At 34.7% G+C, this 16827-nt stretch overlaps 1 non-coding gene across 1 annotated transcript; it reads right to left on the minus strand.

Annotated features, from left to right (window-relative positions):
* Positions 1 to 12782: 12782 nt before the first annotated feature.
* Positions 12783 to 12888, minus strand: LOC139878950 (small nucleolar RNA R71). Its single transcript, XR_011769810.1, has one exon. It is a non-coding gene; the product is annotated as a small nucleolar RNA R71 (small nucleolar RNA).
* Positions 12889 to 16827: the final 3939 nt, after the last annotated feature.

Here is a 16827-nt window from a genome sequence, read left to right on the forward strand (position 1 = left end):
TAGGTTACTAACGAGGACAGTTGACTTAATAAACTTAAAACATCAAAATATATTAAAAGTGTTGTAAATATATTTTGAACATACTTTGATATATATGTATATATTGTTATAGGTTCGTGAATCAACCAGTGGCCAAGTCTTACTTCCCGACGAAGTAAAAATCTGTGAAAGTGAGTTATAGTCCCACTTTTAAAATCTAATATTTTTGGGATGAGAATACATGCAGGTTTTATAAATGATTTACAAAATAGACACAAGTACGTGAAACTACATTCTATGGTTAAATTATCAAAATCGAATATGCCCCTTTTTATTAAGTCTGGTAATCTAAGAATTAGGGAACGGACACCCTAATTGACGCGAATCCTAAAGATAGATCTATTGGGCCTAACAAACCCCATCCAAAGTACTGGATGCTTTAGTACTTCGAAATTTATATCATATCCAAAGGGTGTCCCGGAATGATGGGGATATACTTATATATGCATCTTGTTAATGTCGGTTACCAGGTGTTCACCATATGAATGATTTTTATCTCTATGTATGGGATGTGTATTGAAATATGAAATCTTGTGGTCTATTATTATGATTTGATATATATAGGTTAAACCTATAACTCACCAACATTTTTGTTGACGTTTTAAGCATGTTTATTCTCAGGTGATTATTAAGAGCTTCCGCTGTCTCATACTTAAATAAGGATGAGATTTGGAGTCCATGCTTGTATGATATTGTGTAAAAACTGCATTCAAGAAACTTATTTTGTTGTAACATATTTGTATTGTAAACCATTATGTAATGGTCGTGTGTAAACAGGATATTTTAGATTATCATTATTTGATAATATACGTAAAGCTTTTTAAAACCTTTATCTATGAAATAAAGGTTATGGTTTGTTTTAAAAATGAATGCGGTCTTTGAAAAACGTCTCATATAGAGGTCAAAACCTCGCAACGAAATCAATTAATATGGAACGTTTTTAATCAATAAGAACGGGACATTTCAACATCTCCTCCTACGGCCTTCACATAGTTTTTCCACCATGTGAGTGCACTATCTTGTAAGGTGCACGATGCATACTTGGTCATGTCCTTCTCAATACAACCACTGATTTTAAACACAGACTCAATCTTTTCGATCCACCGGGTTAAACCGACCGGTCCTTCTGTTCCACTGAATGATGAGGGCTTGCAACCTTGAAAAGTTTTGTAAGTGCATCCCACACGAGGATTTGGGTTAACTGCAGCACCTCTTGCAGCCTTGACCCATAACATTCTGTCATTCACTCGCTGATTGATGAGTTCCTGGATTTCTTGTTCCGTCATTCGGTTCAATCGCGCCATAATCTTCAATAAAAATGGAAAAAAAATAATTATTCACATGGAATATTATAGATGTAGTATGTCTTTACAGTGCATCGTAGCTTATTAATAATATGAACCAGTTATTATTATAAAAGCCTTTTCTTCTTATTAGCGTTTTATAATTATACCTAGGGTAGTACCTACCCGTTAAAGTTCATACTTAATAGCTTAGTACGAATAACAATTACTATCACCCAAATAATACTCAACCATGGAAAATTATTGCATTTCACACTTCACTATTTTACATATGCTTATCTTACATCAAACATTAAGCAAACCACACTAGTAATATTATATAAAACGTTATATGATCCCATGTTTAAAACAACAGCGTGTCATTTAACCCAAAGCGTTCGTGTTCAAAGGAATCGCTTAAAGGTTATCTTGGTTGTCTCCCTGCGTTTTGGATGAGGGGCTAAAGAACTGGATGCTGGGATAGAACTAATAGGAATAGCGGGAATAGGTGTGGAAGTATCTGGTGGAGTTGGTGCCACAACATCCTCTCTAAACTCGGGATTTGGATTTTCCAATTCAGTAGCCTTTCGTTTCTTTCCTCGTTCGAACTTGTCTTTCGTAATTTCCTGTATTTCTTCCTCCTCAGGATCACTTTCCGGTTCCTCTTCAATTGATTCATCCGGAACTTGTGAGTCTTCCCCAAAGGTGTCGTTTTCATCATCGAATAGGTTAATGACTGGAACACCATCTGAAGATTCTGGTTCGGAGTCAATGAATGTGATAATAAGTTCTAAGCCAGCCATCTATCACATAACAACTAGCACGTTAATACCACATAATATTTACATATTAATTTTTAACCAACAAGGATAAGCAATAGTTTTTGAAATCAAACACGGTCAAAGTCCAGACTCACTAATGCATCCTAACAAACTCGATAAGACACACTAATGCAAATTCTCTGGTTCTCTAAGACCAACACTCTGATACCACATGTCATAACTCGACCTTAACCATAAGGACGAATACAATAACATATGATTTCATCGCGAGGTATTGACCTCTATATGCGACATTTTTTAAAAACTGCATTTGTTTTTACAATACAAACCATAGCTTTTATTACAAATACAAGGTTTAAACCACTTGATAATGATTATCGTTTAGCGATAATCTTAGACTTACAAACCTTACATGTGATAATAACAATACGACCTCCAACATATTTTACATTACAAATCCTCCGATATGCAGTTTTATTTTTGACACAAATATGCATACTCAAGATCTTGCTTAAATTTAACATGTTGCAGCGGAAGCTTTTAGTTATCACCTGAGAATAAACATGCTTAAAACATCAACATAAAGTTGGTGAGATATAGGTTTAATGCCGGCAGCGTTATAAATATAGACCACAAGATTTCATATATAAACGTTTTAATAAAAATATTCTAAGTTGTTGAGCACTTGATAACCATACTTAACATTAATCAACGTCGCATATTCCCTTTATTATGAAATCTTACTACACCGTACCAAGTGTAGTCACCGAAACGAAGTACTGTGCAACCGTTGAATACTGGTCGTCCAGTCCGGTTGGGGTTTTCAGGCCCGATAGATCTATCAACAGGATTCGCGTTTACAATACCTCATGTAAATAGTAGTTACCAAGTTACAGGGAAGTATACAACTCAACGTAGAATATATATTTTTAATCACTTGTGTCTATAATGTAAATCATAAAATGCATGTATTCTCATCCCGAAATATTTAGAGTTTAAAAGTGGGACTATATACTCACTTTTGCCTTGAAGGTATTTATCACGACTTGGTCTCCGATAGATATCACGAACCTAACCATATATATAATATATCAACATATTTTCTTTTTAAGTAATCGTTATATATATATATATATATATATATATATATATATATATATATATATACTTTTAATATTTTCTTAGTCCGTAGTTAGCAGTCCGATGTTAGTGGTCCATAATTAGTTGCTCAATAAAATAAATAAAGACCCCATCGTATTCGTATTGATCAGAATTAATCTCGACCCATGGTACCATGTTATCAAGTGACGTGTTGCGTACATAAAGTACCGTGTTGTCAAATGGCATGTTGCGTACAATCATGATGTCTTATGATTAATCTTCTCGTGTTGTTTACGGGTGGTCCTGAAATATATAAAATCAAATCATAAGTAAATATATATTAAATATTATGTTAATTAGCCAAGATATGATTAATCCGATTTTGTCATAATATGATATATTACAGGTCTTGAATTGTTTTTAAAAATCAAATTAGAAGGATCTATTTAGTTTGCGAACAAGTTTGAAATCACTCAATCTATGTTCTTGTTGTTAAAATTTTACAACACAAAATAAGATAGCTATATAAATATGAATCGAATAAGGTTATGAATAAGGTTACTACCTCAAGTTACTTGGACAAAGCTACTGGAAAAGGTAAGAAAAATCTTGGAATCAAAAGAGTGGTGGAGTGGGATTGAAAGATTGGAAGTAATCTCCTTGAAATCGGATGACTATATTGATACGTTCTTGAGTAGGTAAATGAAGAGAGATTAGGGAGTGAATTAACTTGAAAGAAAATTGGAAATGAAATTGTATGTGTGTGTGTGCAAAATAGCATGATTATGGGATGGATATATAGGAGATTTAGTTTGTTTTCTTGCACAAAAGTCACACATGAGGTTAAATGGCTGGTTCCCACATGTAACATCATGTCTAGTGGCTGATCATTGAAGTTTATTGTTGGTATATACCAATAGTAAATACGTATAGAAGCTGGGTATGATACGGTTACATATACCCTAGATATACTTGTAGAAATTCTGAGGAATCGGAACGAGAATTCAAATATGGACGGGTTTATAACTGTAAAAGAGGCTCAAAACTGGGCTTTTATTTTTGGGTCAAACCGGGCCAAAATAAAATTTTAAGACATTTTTAATAAAGCAATGTTAGCCCAAAAAAAAAATTCCAAGCTGACCCCAGCCAGGGGCTCTGCCCCTTGGACCCCGCCAGGGGTTGCCACTCCTTGGACCCCGCTTATCGGGGGCGCTGCCCCCGAACCCCCTTCATAGTCAAGATAAGTTCAAACAAGTATGCACTCTACACTTCCCCAAACTTGTTCGATATTTATCAAGATTATTTTGGTTACAAATTAATCCCATTACACTTAAATCATATTGGTGACATAAATCACAACACATTATAGATTGTAATTATATATGTCAAAGAACGTTACATATAGTTATCGTTTTGAAAACTTAAGTTAGTGGTCTCAAAGTATACTTATAACTCATTGTTGTTAGTTCACAATGAAATGTTAAACCATCCTTAAATCATGTTAAATATGTATAGATATGTACATATACATAATCGTATAATTATCGTGTGTTATATAGTTCGTGATATCATCGGTCAAATTGGACGGTCAAACGTTGTGTAAAACTCTTTTCAAAAATATAAGTCTCAACAGTTTGGATTGCTTATCATGTTGGTAAGGTTTAATTTATGTAAATATTAATCTCATAGGTATAAAATGATCGGAAAAATTCGGGTCATTACAGAGGACCACCAAGACCATAAGGTGGGCTTTGGACTTGTCTTTCAGTGGAAGATTATCCAGTACCTACTTCGATGGTTGGTTTAAAGCGAGCCATTTCTCAGATGATTTGAAGACAGTCATTTTGTTTGGTTGATTAACGCTTGAGCTTGACATCCTAACATTAGTAAAGAGACTTTGATTAGCATTTTAAGCCAAGATTATCAAAGAAAATTTGTTAAGATTATAAGGCATTCCTAAGTGCTTTAAGTCTAAGGCAGAAAAGGTAATAGTTTCCTAGATTGCTAAGGCACCTTAGCTAGCAAGTAAGGCACAGATAAAGATGCAATTCTGGTTCTTTATAACAGCCTGGTTATGCTCTGATACCAATCTATCACACCCCCAGTTAGGGCCTGGGTGAAATGTGACTTAATATCAAATAAACCAACATATTATAATATACGAGAACAATACTATATGATAAAAACAAACTTTATTGAGTACGCAGCAAAAAATGAAATGTCGTTACAAGAATCGAGATTACAATAAAGTAAATGTTTCAAATGCAAGAATATTAAATGCGATATCTCTTGATCCTAAGTCCAAGTAGCATCACATAAGCAGTAAGTAAGTAAGCTTGTTCAATCAGCACCTAAGACAAAACATGCTAAAGTGTCAACCAAAAATGGTTGAATGAAATCATAGGTTTAATAATTTAGTTTGACCGTTGTTTTAGAACACAAGATTTTGTTTATAAAGTTGATCTTGCAGATCAAAAAGTTATGCCAGTTTGTGATAATTAGACTAAACGTTTAAGTTTGCCCCAATGATAAGTTGTGCTGTCCTTGTCGGTTTAATTTCATTATTAAGTAACACAATGACTTGGTCAAATGTATCGGGGACGTTACTCCTGATAGGCCTACCCCCAATAATTAAGAATGCATTTAACAAGCAATTAAAAATATCACTATAGGGACTTAGTTGGACATAGCCAGGTATAGTATAGTTTAACGGATGGTACTTGTGTCTAAATTGTAAATAGTAAAAGTAGCATGTATCTCACCCCAATAAGTTAAATAAGTTGCTAGCAATAAAGAGTGGGGCTATGAGTTCACCTTAGTAAGTAGGAGAGAGAGTTGTTATTCCTTGGAATAGAAGAGTTGAATGAATATGAGTAGAAAGTCAACCTAATGACATTTTAAGAGTAGTTAAATGTTTTTACCCAAGTTTAAGTTTAAGTATGCAAGTGTTTAAGTATAGTTTGTTTTACTAAGTTTCCATTCTTAGTAAGTTTCCACTTTTAGTAAGTTAGTGTTGAACACTAGTGAGTTGTCCTTAATAAGTCTACCACTTATTAAGTGTGAAAGTAACTAAGTGTATGATTACTATAGTCGGGTTTGACATTATGCACCATACCCAAACATCTATTCCACCTCCGAGTCACCAGAATGACCAATTGTTACCGGTTGGCCCAGGATTTCTTGACCAAAATCTAAGTTTGGCATTCGGAATCCACAAGCGTCCCATAGTGGTACCAAGGATCACCCTAGGCCTTAAGTAGCGTTGACGTTCAAGTAATCCTCACGTTATCGTGAATGACTATTGTAATCGTGGTCAAAATTTTATAATATAAGTATTATAATATAAGTAGTATATTATATGTGTTAGTAATAGTGTAAGTGTTAAGTAGTAGTATAAGTGTATAAGTGTTAAGTAGTATGTAGTAAAAGTAGTAATATTAGGGTTTTAATTAATTAGAGTAGTTAGGTTTTAATAATAAATAAATGATTAGGGTTTAAGTAATAAATGTTTAATAGTATTTAAGTAGTATTAGGTTTAGGGTTTAGTAAAGTAATGATTAGGGTTATATAATTAATGTTTAGGGTTTAGGTAGTAAATTAGGGTTTTAATAAATTAGGGTTAGATTTAATTAGAGTTTTATTTTATTTAATATTTATATATATATGTAATATATATATATGTGTCGTGTGTATATATATATATATATATATATATATATATATATATATATATATATATATATATATATATATATAGTTTTTATTTTTTTATATAAACCGTATGTATATATAGAAAAAAAATATATATTTTTTATATGTATATATATATAAACCGTATATATATATATATATATATATATATATATATATATATATATATATATATATATATATATATATATATATATATATATGATGTTAAAGCTAAGGGGTATAAAATACTATTAAATTTTACAAGGAAATACTATTAAATGCGATACAATTTTATACAAGATATTTATTATTTATTTACAGATGGAATATACCTAAACCTTGCTACAACACTATAGGCAGTGTACCTAATCGTAAAGTAGTATAGTTTTTAGTAAGTCCGGTTCGTTCCACAGGGAGACGACTTATTTTACACTATATTTTAAACAACTATATTTGTACAAAATATATATTTTTATATATAATAATAATAAAAAAAGGGGGTTTACCGTTTAATGACCGGTTTGTCGATTTTAAAACTTTAGTCGCAGTTAAAACCTAATGTAAAATATTAAAAATAAATACAACTTAATTTAAAGCGTAAAGTAAATAACGATAATGAAATTGCGATAAATAAAATTGCGATAATTAAAAAGTACGATAATTAAAAGTTCAATTAAATATGAAAATAAAGGAATTATGCTTATTTAAACTTCCGTAATCATGATGTTTGACGTGTTGATTTTTAGTTTATTCCCATGGGTTATTTGTCCTTTGTCTTGGATTATTTAATATGTCCGTCTGTTTTTTGTCCATAACAGTCCATCGGTCATAAATTTAAAGTGCGAGTGTCCTCGTCAAATTATCCTTACATCCGAAGTCAAATATTCCAACTAATTGGGGACTTAAACTGTAACAAGGTTTTAATACTTTGTTTAATAATTACACCAGGATATCGACTGCGTGTAACCCAAGGTTTTAATACTTTGTTATCAATTATGCCAAGTGTCCTTGTACATAATTTCACCCCTGTTTTAATAATTCCATAGACTATTAATCCATTCCCGTGTCCGGTTAAATGAACGATTATTCGTACATATAAATATCCCGCCCATCATGTCCGATCGAGTGTATATGGTTATTTATAGGGACGTCCAATTGTAAATCTTTATATTAAAATTAACAAACTATCATTTAGTTAAACAAATATAAAGCCCATTAATAGCCCATAGTCTAATTTCCACAAGTGTCGTTCTTTTGTCCAAACCCCAATTAAGGTACAAAGCCCAATTACACCGTCTTTAATATTTAGTCCAACATCATGATTACTTTGGCTCAAATAAGCATAATAATAACTTAAGTACGAGACATTAATTTAAAAAGGAGAACATAGCTTACATTGATTATTTATCACGTAGTGTTACACGGACAGAGCTCCGACTTTAAAACCCGTAAAATAATCTTTACATAACCCGAACTAATCTAATATAAAACTACCCTATACTATAATATATATATATATATATATATATATATATATATATATATATATATATATATATATATATATATATATATATTTATTATTATTAGAAGAGTATTATTATTATTATTTTTATGGCCAAAACTCGTTGCCTTTTATAGATGTGGTCTGATCCTGAGGCCCATGCGATCGCATGAGTTCTCAGTGTTAATCTCATGCGATCGCATGGCCAGTCTGGCCATGCCCAATTGCTTTGTTTTCTAGCTTGTCGACATTATATTTAATTATATAATATAATATATATAATTTTATATAATTATATATATATATATTATATTATATTCTTGTGCATAGTAGACTCATAATTTTTGGTCCCTTGCGTCGGGCGTTGATAGTTGGCTCAGGTCCCGGTTTTGGATTTTTGAACGTCCTTTCGTATAATTTAATATCTTGTACTTTGCGTTCCACAACTTGTACTTTTGTCATTTTTAGACGTTTCTCATCAATAAATTGAACCACTTGGATTGTATCTTGTACATTTGAGCTTTTTGGTCATTTGCGTCTTCAAATCGTCGTTTTCGCCTTTTGTCTTCGCACTTATTTAATATAAACGATTACAACTTAAAATAGGACAATTACAACTAAATAATTTACATATTGGGAGGATATTGCCACTAAATATATGTTCATTTGGAGTACTATCAATATATTAGGCATATACTTATTTGTTTCCTTTTTTAAATATTTAACAAATCTTTTGATAAATCTTTTAGGGTTTAAAGATCAAACAAAATCTCTTTTTTTATATATCGTGTATATGTATGTACGTATATAAAGAAATTTTTTATTTTATTTTTAAATATATGTATGTATATGCCGTATGTATATGTATATATGTATATACATTTTTTACAATTAATAAACATATGTGATAACATAAGCATGATTAGGTTTTAGGGTTTTGAAGATCAAACCCTTTTTTTTTATATAGCGGTAGGTATGTATGTATATGTATATTTATGTATGTATTTTTTTAACAATATGAATATAATTATGAATAAGATCAAGAACATGAGTATGATTATGAATATAAACATGAATCAAAAGTTAGAATTTAAAAGTTTGGATTTAGGGTTATACCTTGATGATGTTTGATGAAGATTAACAAGAAAAAGATGAGGATGACTTGAAGATGAAGATCAAAGAACTTGAATAATGAAGAACACACTTGAAGATCTTGATGAACACAAAGAGCAAGCTTGAAGATCACTTGAAGATGGTGGTGGTGGCCGTGAGCCTAGGAGAGGGAGAGAGAGATTGATCTTTGAGAGAGGATTAGGAGAACTGTTTTGGTACATAGAATGCATTAGCCTAGGCCTCTATTTATAGGAGAGATTAGAGAATTCTAGAATTAGGGTTTAATTAGGTATACTTTGGGAACAAGTTAGGGTTTAGGGTGATGGTTATGTGGGCCGATTTTTAGAGGGCAAAAGGGTAATTTTACCCTTTAAATTTCGGTTAGGGTTTGCATGGGAAGGGTTTGGAACATTTTCATTTTAGTCCTTGTACTTTAGATTAGCTTAAATAGCTCATTAAAGGTTTAATTTAATTGTTTAAATGCAACAAGTTTTAGAGTATTATATTTTGTTCACAAAAGTTAATTAGCTTTTTATTTACATCTTTTATTAACTTGTCAATTATTGTACAAAGTTAATTTATATGTTTTATAATTCTTAATACTTAACAATTATTGATTGAAGTTTAATTATTAAGTTTTAATTATATTGTTTGGGCATTTAATATTGGAAAAATATAGAATGGAAAATTGAGGGTCGTTATAGTGTCCAACTAACAGTGCGCACATAAGATCACAGATAATCAGTCATGCAATCATCCTAACTAGCATTGTAATAGGTAACTACATATGGTAATCATACTGAACATAATCATAATAATAAAGAGTCTGAACAAGTAGCGTGTCAGCTACTTAATACTCTATCCGGAGATAGACCTACTCACCGAATACCAGCACTAGCTCAGATAATCTATCAGACTATCACTGAGCTGTTTCCTTTTCCTTATTACTGATATTGCACATTTCTCATATATTTATCATGGCAATATCCGTCAGTTTATGTCCATTTGGATACAATTTTGGTTATTATTCACGATTATTATGAAGATAGTGATTTGAGAGCCGAGAAGTATTCATTTGATTGATTTATGGAGTTTATGGCGAGTTACAGTAGTTTATATGTTATTAGTTGATTTGGGTTACGATCGAGGATAGTTATATGTAAAAACAAGCGAGATTAGCTGGCTTCAGGAGTGCGCGCCGCGCGTAGGGGTGCGCACCGCGCGTTAGGCCTACAAAAGATATCAGTCAGCGAGTTAAATTGTTCAGCATTTTTACTTCATTAGTGCGTGTCGCGCACATATTTGCGCACCGCACATATGGGGTCGGCCAGATTTTCTATTGCTATAAATACGGTGCAGTTTTTATTCCAAGGGTAATCTTTTTGGCAGCCGAATTTGAGAGCACAAGAGGCGATTTTCAGTTACTTTTGGGGAATTCCAAGGTTACACTAATGCGTCAATCATTCCATTTTCAAGGATCAATCCGAGCATCAATCACGATTCATCGTGTTAGGTTGATTCCTTGTTTATCAACAATGTTTTCTTTAATTACTATTTGGATTTCCATTGTTGCCATGATTTTTGGCTAGTTTCTTAATGTTTGTCTAGACTAATAAACCTATGTGTTGGATGCTATTTATCAATTGTTGATTTAATATATGATGATTTGATGTTTGAATTAAAGAACGATTCTTATTGAGGCTAGACTTTTCGATTCAATTGGTTGTGTATTTGTTTGATAGGACGAGAGTTCATTAATTTAATACATAAATTTACAATTGGTTTGTCTTAATTGGTTGTTTGCTTACTCAGAGAGAGAGTAAATTGAATTCAAAAGGCTAGACGAAATAGGGGTGAATCATACACAACGAGAGTTGGTGTGGTTGAAATTCGAGTCTTCATCTCAGTTGAGATATTTGGTCACAATTAGGAGGTCTTAGGCTACGGGGAATTCCGTGTCGTGTAATCTTAATTGAAGTGTTTGCGCTAGAGAATTCCAGGTGAACCGACTAGGTAGTTCACATATGTTAGATTGCAATTGGGGCTTAAACTAAACGCATCCATCACTAGGTGTAAAAGGTCTAGACGAACATTCGTTCCAGTATTTGGGTTATATCTATCTTATTTTTCTTGTTTGCTTTAAAGCTTAAATATAAAATACTAAAAATATTGTTTTTACTTTTAATTGAATCTTGATTTGGCTAATCGTTAAATAACCACCAAAAACCATTATCTCGTAATTTCCATTTTAATAGATTAACTTAGTTTATTTTCATTAGTAGCAATCTTAATTCTCACGTTTAAACTGTCCTTCGAACGAATACGGATTTACCAACTTTATACTATTGAATGATCAGGTACACTGCTCGTTAGTGTGTAGTAATCTTTTAAACCGGTATTTTCCATTATAAATTATAAACGCAATTTTACACATCAAGTTTTTGGCGCCGTTGCCGGGGATAGCTGTGTCAAAAATTAAATCTAATCGTTCTTAGTTTAGTTTTAATTGTAGTTTATTATTTTTCGTTTATTCTCAATTGAATCGGTGCGTTTAATCAGTTGTTAGTTGTGATTTTGCATTCTACAGGTAGTTTATGCCAGATACTCGTTCATCAAACGCAGAGTTATTTTCACCTTATTTAGAACCAGAAAGAGTATTTTGGAGTCGTGATACAGGCGAGTCATCTGATTCTGACACGCTGGATTCAGAAACTGATATTCCTACTGCACCATCAACTAGCCACCCTGTGATTAATTTGGAGAGTTTTACCGATTCGGTTGTTTTTGAATCTCAGAATTCACCGATTGTTCAACCACCACAAGTGGTAATTAATACTCCCATTAGACCTGAGATTCCTATTATACCTGAGGTTCCAGTTGTTAATCAAATGGCTCAACAAGGTCAGAGTATGACAAAAAAGATGAAGGCCTCCCAAGTAGGCCAGGGTAACGTTATCAGGGTTCCGGAAGTTACGAATGATTTTGAGATCAAGGGACCCATTATCAGTCTAATTGGGTCAAAATGTCAGTTTGGAGGTGAACCCCAAGAGGATTCTAACGAGCATATTCGAATTTTTTTGCAGATTTGTGGGCTGTTCAAGTTCAGTAATGTCCACGATCAGGTCATCTACTTGAAGCTTTTCCCATGGTCTTTAAAAGGGGAAGCTAGAGTTTGGTTAGACAGTCTACCTGAGGCTACTATCGAGGATTGGGATACTTTGATGGAGAAATTCTTGAGCAAGTACTTTCCTGCATCCAAAGCCACTCATCTTCAACAGGAAATTTCTCAGTTTCGTCAAAAGCCTAACGAAACTCTTTATGATGCTTGGAATCGCTTCAGCCGTTTATTGCGATCTTGCCCTCAACACGGGCTAGATACTTTCTCCAAGGTACAAACCTTTTACAAGGGATGTACCATCAGTACATGTGTTACTATTGATCAAGCAGCAGGGGGTAGTCTCATGAACAAAACCGAAGAGGAGGCGTATGAGATAATTGTAAGACAAGCTGAGTATTCTCATGAGTGGCATGAGGATAATGATTTGGGTCATTCTTCTTCTTCAGTTGCAGTCACCGGTGCTTACGATGATTTTACTTCCATTAATGTTAAGTTAGATAACTTTGGGAGATATTTAGAAAAGTTGGACAAAGACATCCATGGGATGAAGGTTGGTTGTGAATTTTGTGGTGGGCTTCATTTGGCTAAAGATTGTGATGCAGGGTTGAATATGAATCAGAAAGAAGAGATTGCTTTTATCAGTCAGAAGAACCACAATCAGTTCCAAGGAAGAGCTCAGTTCAATAGAAACTTCAACAATCCTTACAATCTGCAGGGTAATCAGGGTTCCAGGTTCCAACCTAGTTCTAGTAGGGGGGGGGGGGGGGGGGGGGTTCAACAGCAAGCTCCGAGGTATTTCCAAAAGCCCCAGGTTGAAGAGAAAAAGTCTAATCTTAAAGCTATGATAGAAAAGCTTGTGATATCTTAAACTCAGCTTGTTACTACTGTTAATCAAACCAATGAAAAGAATAATCAAATGTTTCGAAATCAGTAAGCTGCTATTTAGAATTTAGAAAAACAAATTGGTCAGCTTGCTAATCAAAGGAATGAGAGGAAATCTGGGGAATTACCGAGTAACACGGATACTAACCCGAAGAATGGGCACATTAATGCTATCACCACCCGAAGTAGTTTAGCATATGATCCACTGAGGAAGCCCGATGAGTATGATTTGCGGGTTCCGTTAGTTAAGGATAGTGAGCCGGTGGTTGTTAGTGAACCGGAGGGGGAAAAGGAGTCGGAACAGGTGATTGAGAAAGTTGTAAGGGTAGCGGAAACCATTGCTGCTAAACTGGTAGTCAAAGAGTATCAACCACCGCTCCCATTCCTGAGGAAGCAGAGATTGGAGAAGCTAGAGGCATAAAAGTCCAAGTTCATGGAGTTGATTAAAAAAGTTAACATAAATATGCCTTTTATTGATGTGATTACAGGTATGCCAAAGTATGCAAGGTTTCTTAAGGATTTGCTAACTAACAGGAAGAAGCTGGAGAACATGTCTTCAGTCAGGTTGAATGTCGCATGTTCAGCGGTAGTTGCAAACAAGCTTCCCGAGAAGCTTGAGGATCCTGGGAGTTTCACCATCCCTTGTTTACTTGGTAACTTAGATTGTATGAGGGCATTAGCGGATTTGGGGGTTAGCATTAATTAATGCCTTATTCTATCTATCTTAAGCTAGACCTCGGGGAGTTAAAATCCACTCGCATGGCTATTCAGCTAGCTGACCGCTCTAATAAATTCCCTCGCGGAATCATAGAGAATATGCTAGCTAAGACCGGGTTGTTAGTTTTCCCGGCCGATTTTGTGGGGTTGGATATGGAAGTGGATGAACGGATTTCGCTTATTTTGGGTCGGCCATTTTTGAATACTGCTAGATATATTATCGATGTTTATGGCCAACAGTTAACCCTTATGATAGATGACTTGAGTGCAACATTCTCAATCGACCATGCTTTAAAATACCCTGCGTACACCGATCATACATGTTATTTTCTTAACACTGTGGAAGTCCAGTCTGAGTTTTTGCAGGAATTCCCAGAGTTTCAGGGTTCAGGAGAATGCTCATTGGTTGAAATTGATGAGGAGTTGCAGGTTGAGGAGGTGGATATTTTGACCACCTTGATGGAAAACGGCTATGAGCCGACTGAGGATGATTTTAAAGAACTCGATCTTGATGCTGATTACCGGAGCAAGTCTTCAATTGATGAACCTCCCGAGTTAGAAATGAAGCCACTTCCAGATCATTTGGAATACGCTTATTTGCAGGAGGAAACTAAGCTTCCGGTAATTATTTCTTCTTCTCTTACTACAGGTCAGAAAACTGAGCTTGTAACCATGCTTAAGGCCTATAAACCGGCCATTGCGTTTAAAATTCACGACATCAAGGGTATTAACCCTTCCTATTACAGCCACAAAATCCTAATGGAGGATAACTCCAAACCTGTGGTGCAACGTCAAAGGAGGTTGAACCCTCACATGCAAGACGTCGTGAAGAAAGAGATCATTAAGCTCCTTGATGCAGGTCTTATTTACTCGATTTTCTAACAGTCCGTAGATAAGCCCTGTAAACTGTGTACCTAAGAAAGGTGGTCTTACTGTTACCACCAATGATAAAAACGAGTTAATTTCCACTCGGACTGTCACGGGGTGGCGTGTTTGTATTGACTACCGTAATTTGAACGACGCCAGACGCAAAGACCACTTCTCGTTACCTTTCATGGACCAAATGCTAGAGAGGTTAGCGGGAAACAACTTTTATTGTTTTCTTGATGGTTTTCGGGCTATTTCCAAATTCCTATCTCGCCCGAGGACCAAGAGAAAACTACTTTCACGTGCCCGTATGGCACATTCTCATACCGTCGCATGCACTTTGGCCTTTGTAACGCTCCCTCCACTTTTTAAAGGTGCATGATGGCCATATTCCATGATATGATAGAAGATTGCATGGAGGTGTTCATGAATGACTTTTCAATTTTTGGTGACAGTTTTGATTCATGCCTTCTTAACTTAGAAAGAATGTTGGTAATGTGTGAGAAATCCAATCTTGTGCTCAACTGGAAAAAGTTCCATTTCATGGTACAAGAGGGCATAGTCCTCAGGCACAAGATTTCCAAGAATGGTATTGAGGTGGATCCCGCGAAGGTAACTGCTATTTTTCCAAAATCGCTAACCCGATGAACAAACTCCTCGAAAAGGACACACCTTGGAACTTCTCCAAAGAGTGCCATAAGGCATTCGAACTTTTAAAGGAGAAAAAATCAATGCACCTATCATAATTACTCCGAATTGGTCTCTGCCGTTTGAGCTTATGTGTGATGCATCCGATTTTGTTGTTGGCGCTGTTTTAGGCCAAAGGGTAGAGAAACATTTCTGACCCATCTATTATGTAAGCAAGACTTTGCAAGGAGCACAGTTGAATTACACTACCACTGAAAAGGAGCTCCTTGCGGTGGTCTTTTCATTCGATAAGTTTTGGTCCTATTTAGTCTTGTCTAAAACTATTGTTTTTATGGACCATTCGGCTTTAAAGTACCTATTCTCAAAATCGGATGCCAAACCTCGACTGCTTAGATGGATCTTGCTTTTGCAAGAATTTGATATCGAGATCCGGGATAAGAAAGGTGCTAAAAATCTTGCGGCCAACCACTTGTCTAAACTCGAGAATCTAAATCTCGAAGTCCTTCATGAGTCGAGTATTCATGATGATTTTCCCTATGAGTATCTCATGAAGATGGACAAGGTGGACGAGCCATGGTATGTGGATATTGCTAACTACCTTGTTGGGAGATTCTTGGAGAAAGGTTGGTCACATCACAAGAGGAAGAAATTCTTTAGTGACCTCAAGTACTATTTCTGGGAGGATCCTTATCTTTTTAGACGGTGTTCTGATGGGATGATTCGCCGGTGTGTTTCCGGGGATGAGTGCACACGCATTCTTATCCAATGTCATCATGGACCGACGGGTGGGCATTATGGTCCCCAAGTTATGGGGCAAAAAGTCTTTGAGGCCGGTTTTTATTGGCCTACTATCTTCAAGGATGCCCACCAAATATGTCAATCGTGTGATTCATACCAACGGGTGGGTTAAATCACCCAATGAGATGAGATGCCTCAAAATGTCATTCAAGTTTGCGAGGTTTTTGATATTTGGGGGATTGATTTCATGGGCCCGTTCCCGAAATCTAATAATAAGCTCTACATTCTCTTGCCATCGATTATGTCTCAAAATGGGTCGAAGCGCAAGCTTTGCCCACTAAT

This window comes from Rutidosis leptorrhynchoides, chromosome 11 (assembly GCF_046630445.1).
Source record: "Rutidosis leptorrhynchoides isolate AG116_Rl617_1_P2 chromosome 11, CSIRO_AGI_Rlap_v1, whole genome shotgun sequence".
NCBI lineage: Eukaryota > Viridiplantae > Streptophyta > Magnoliopsida > Asterales > Asteraceae > Rutidosis > Rutidosis leptorrhynchoides.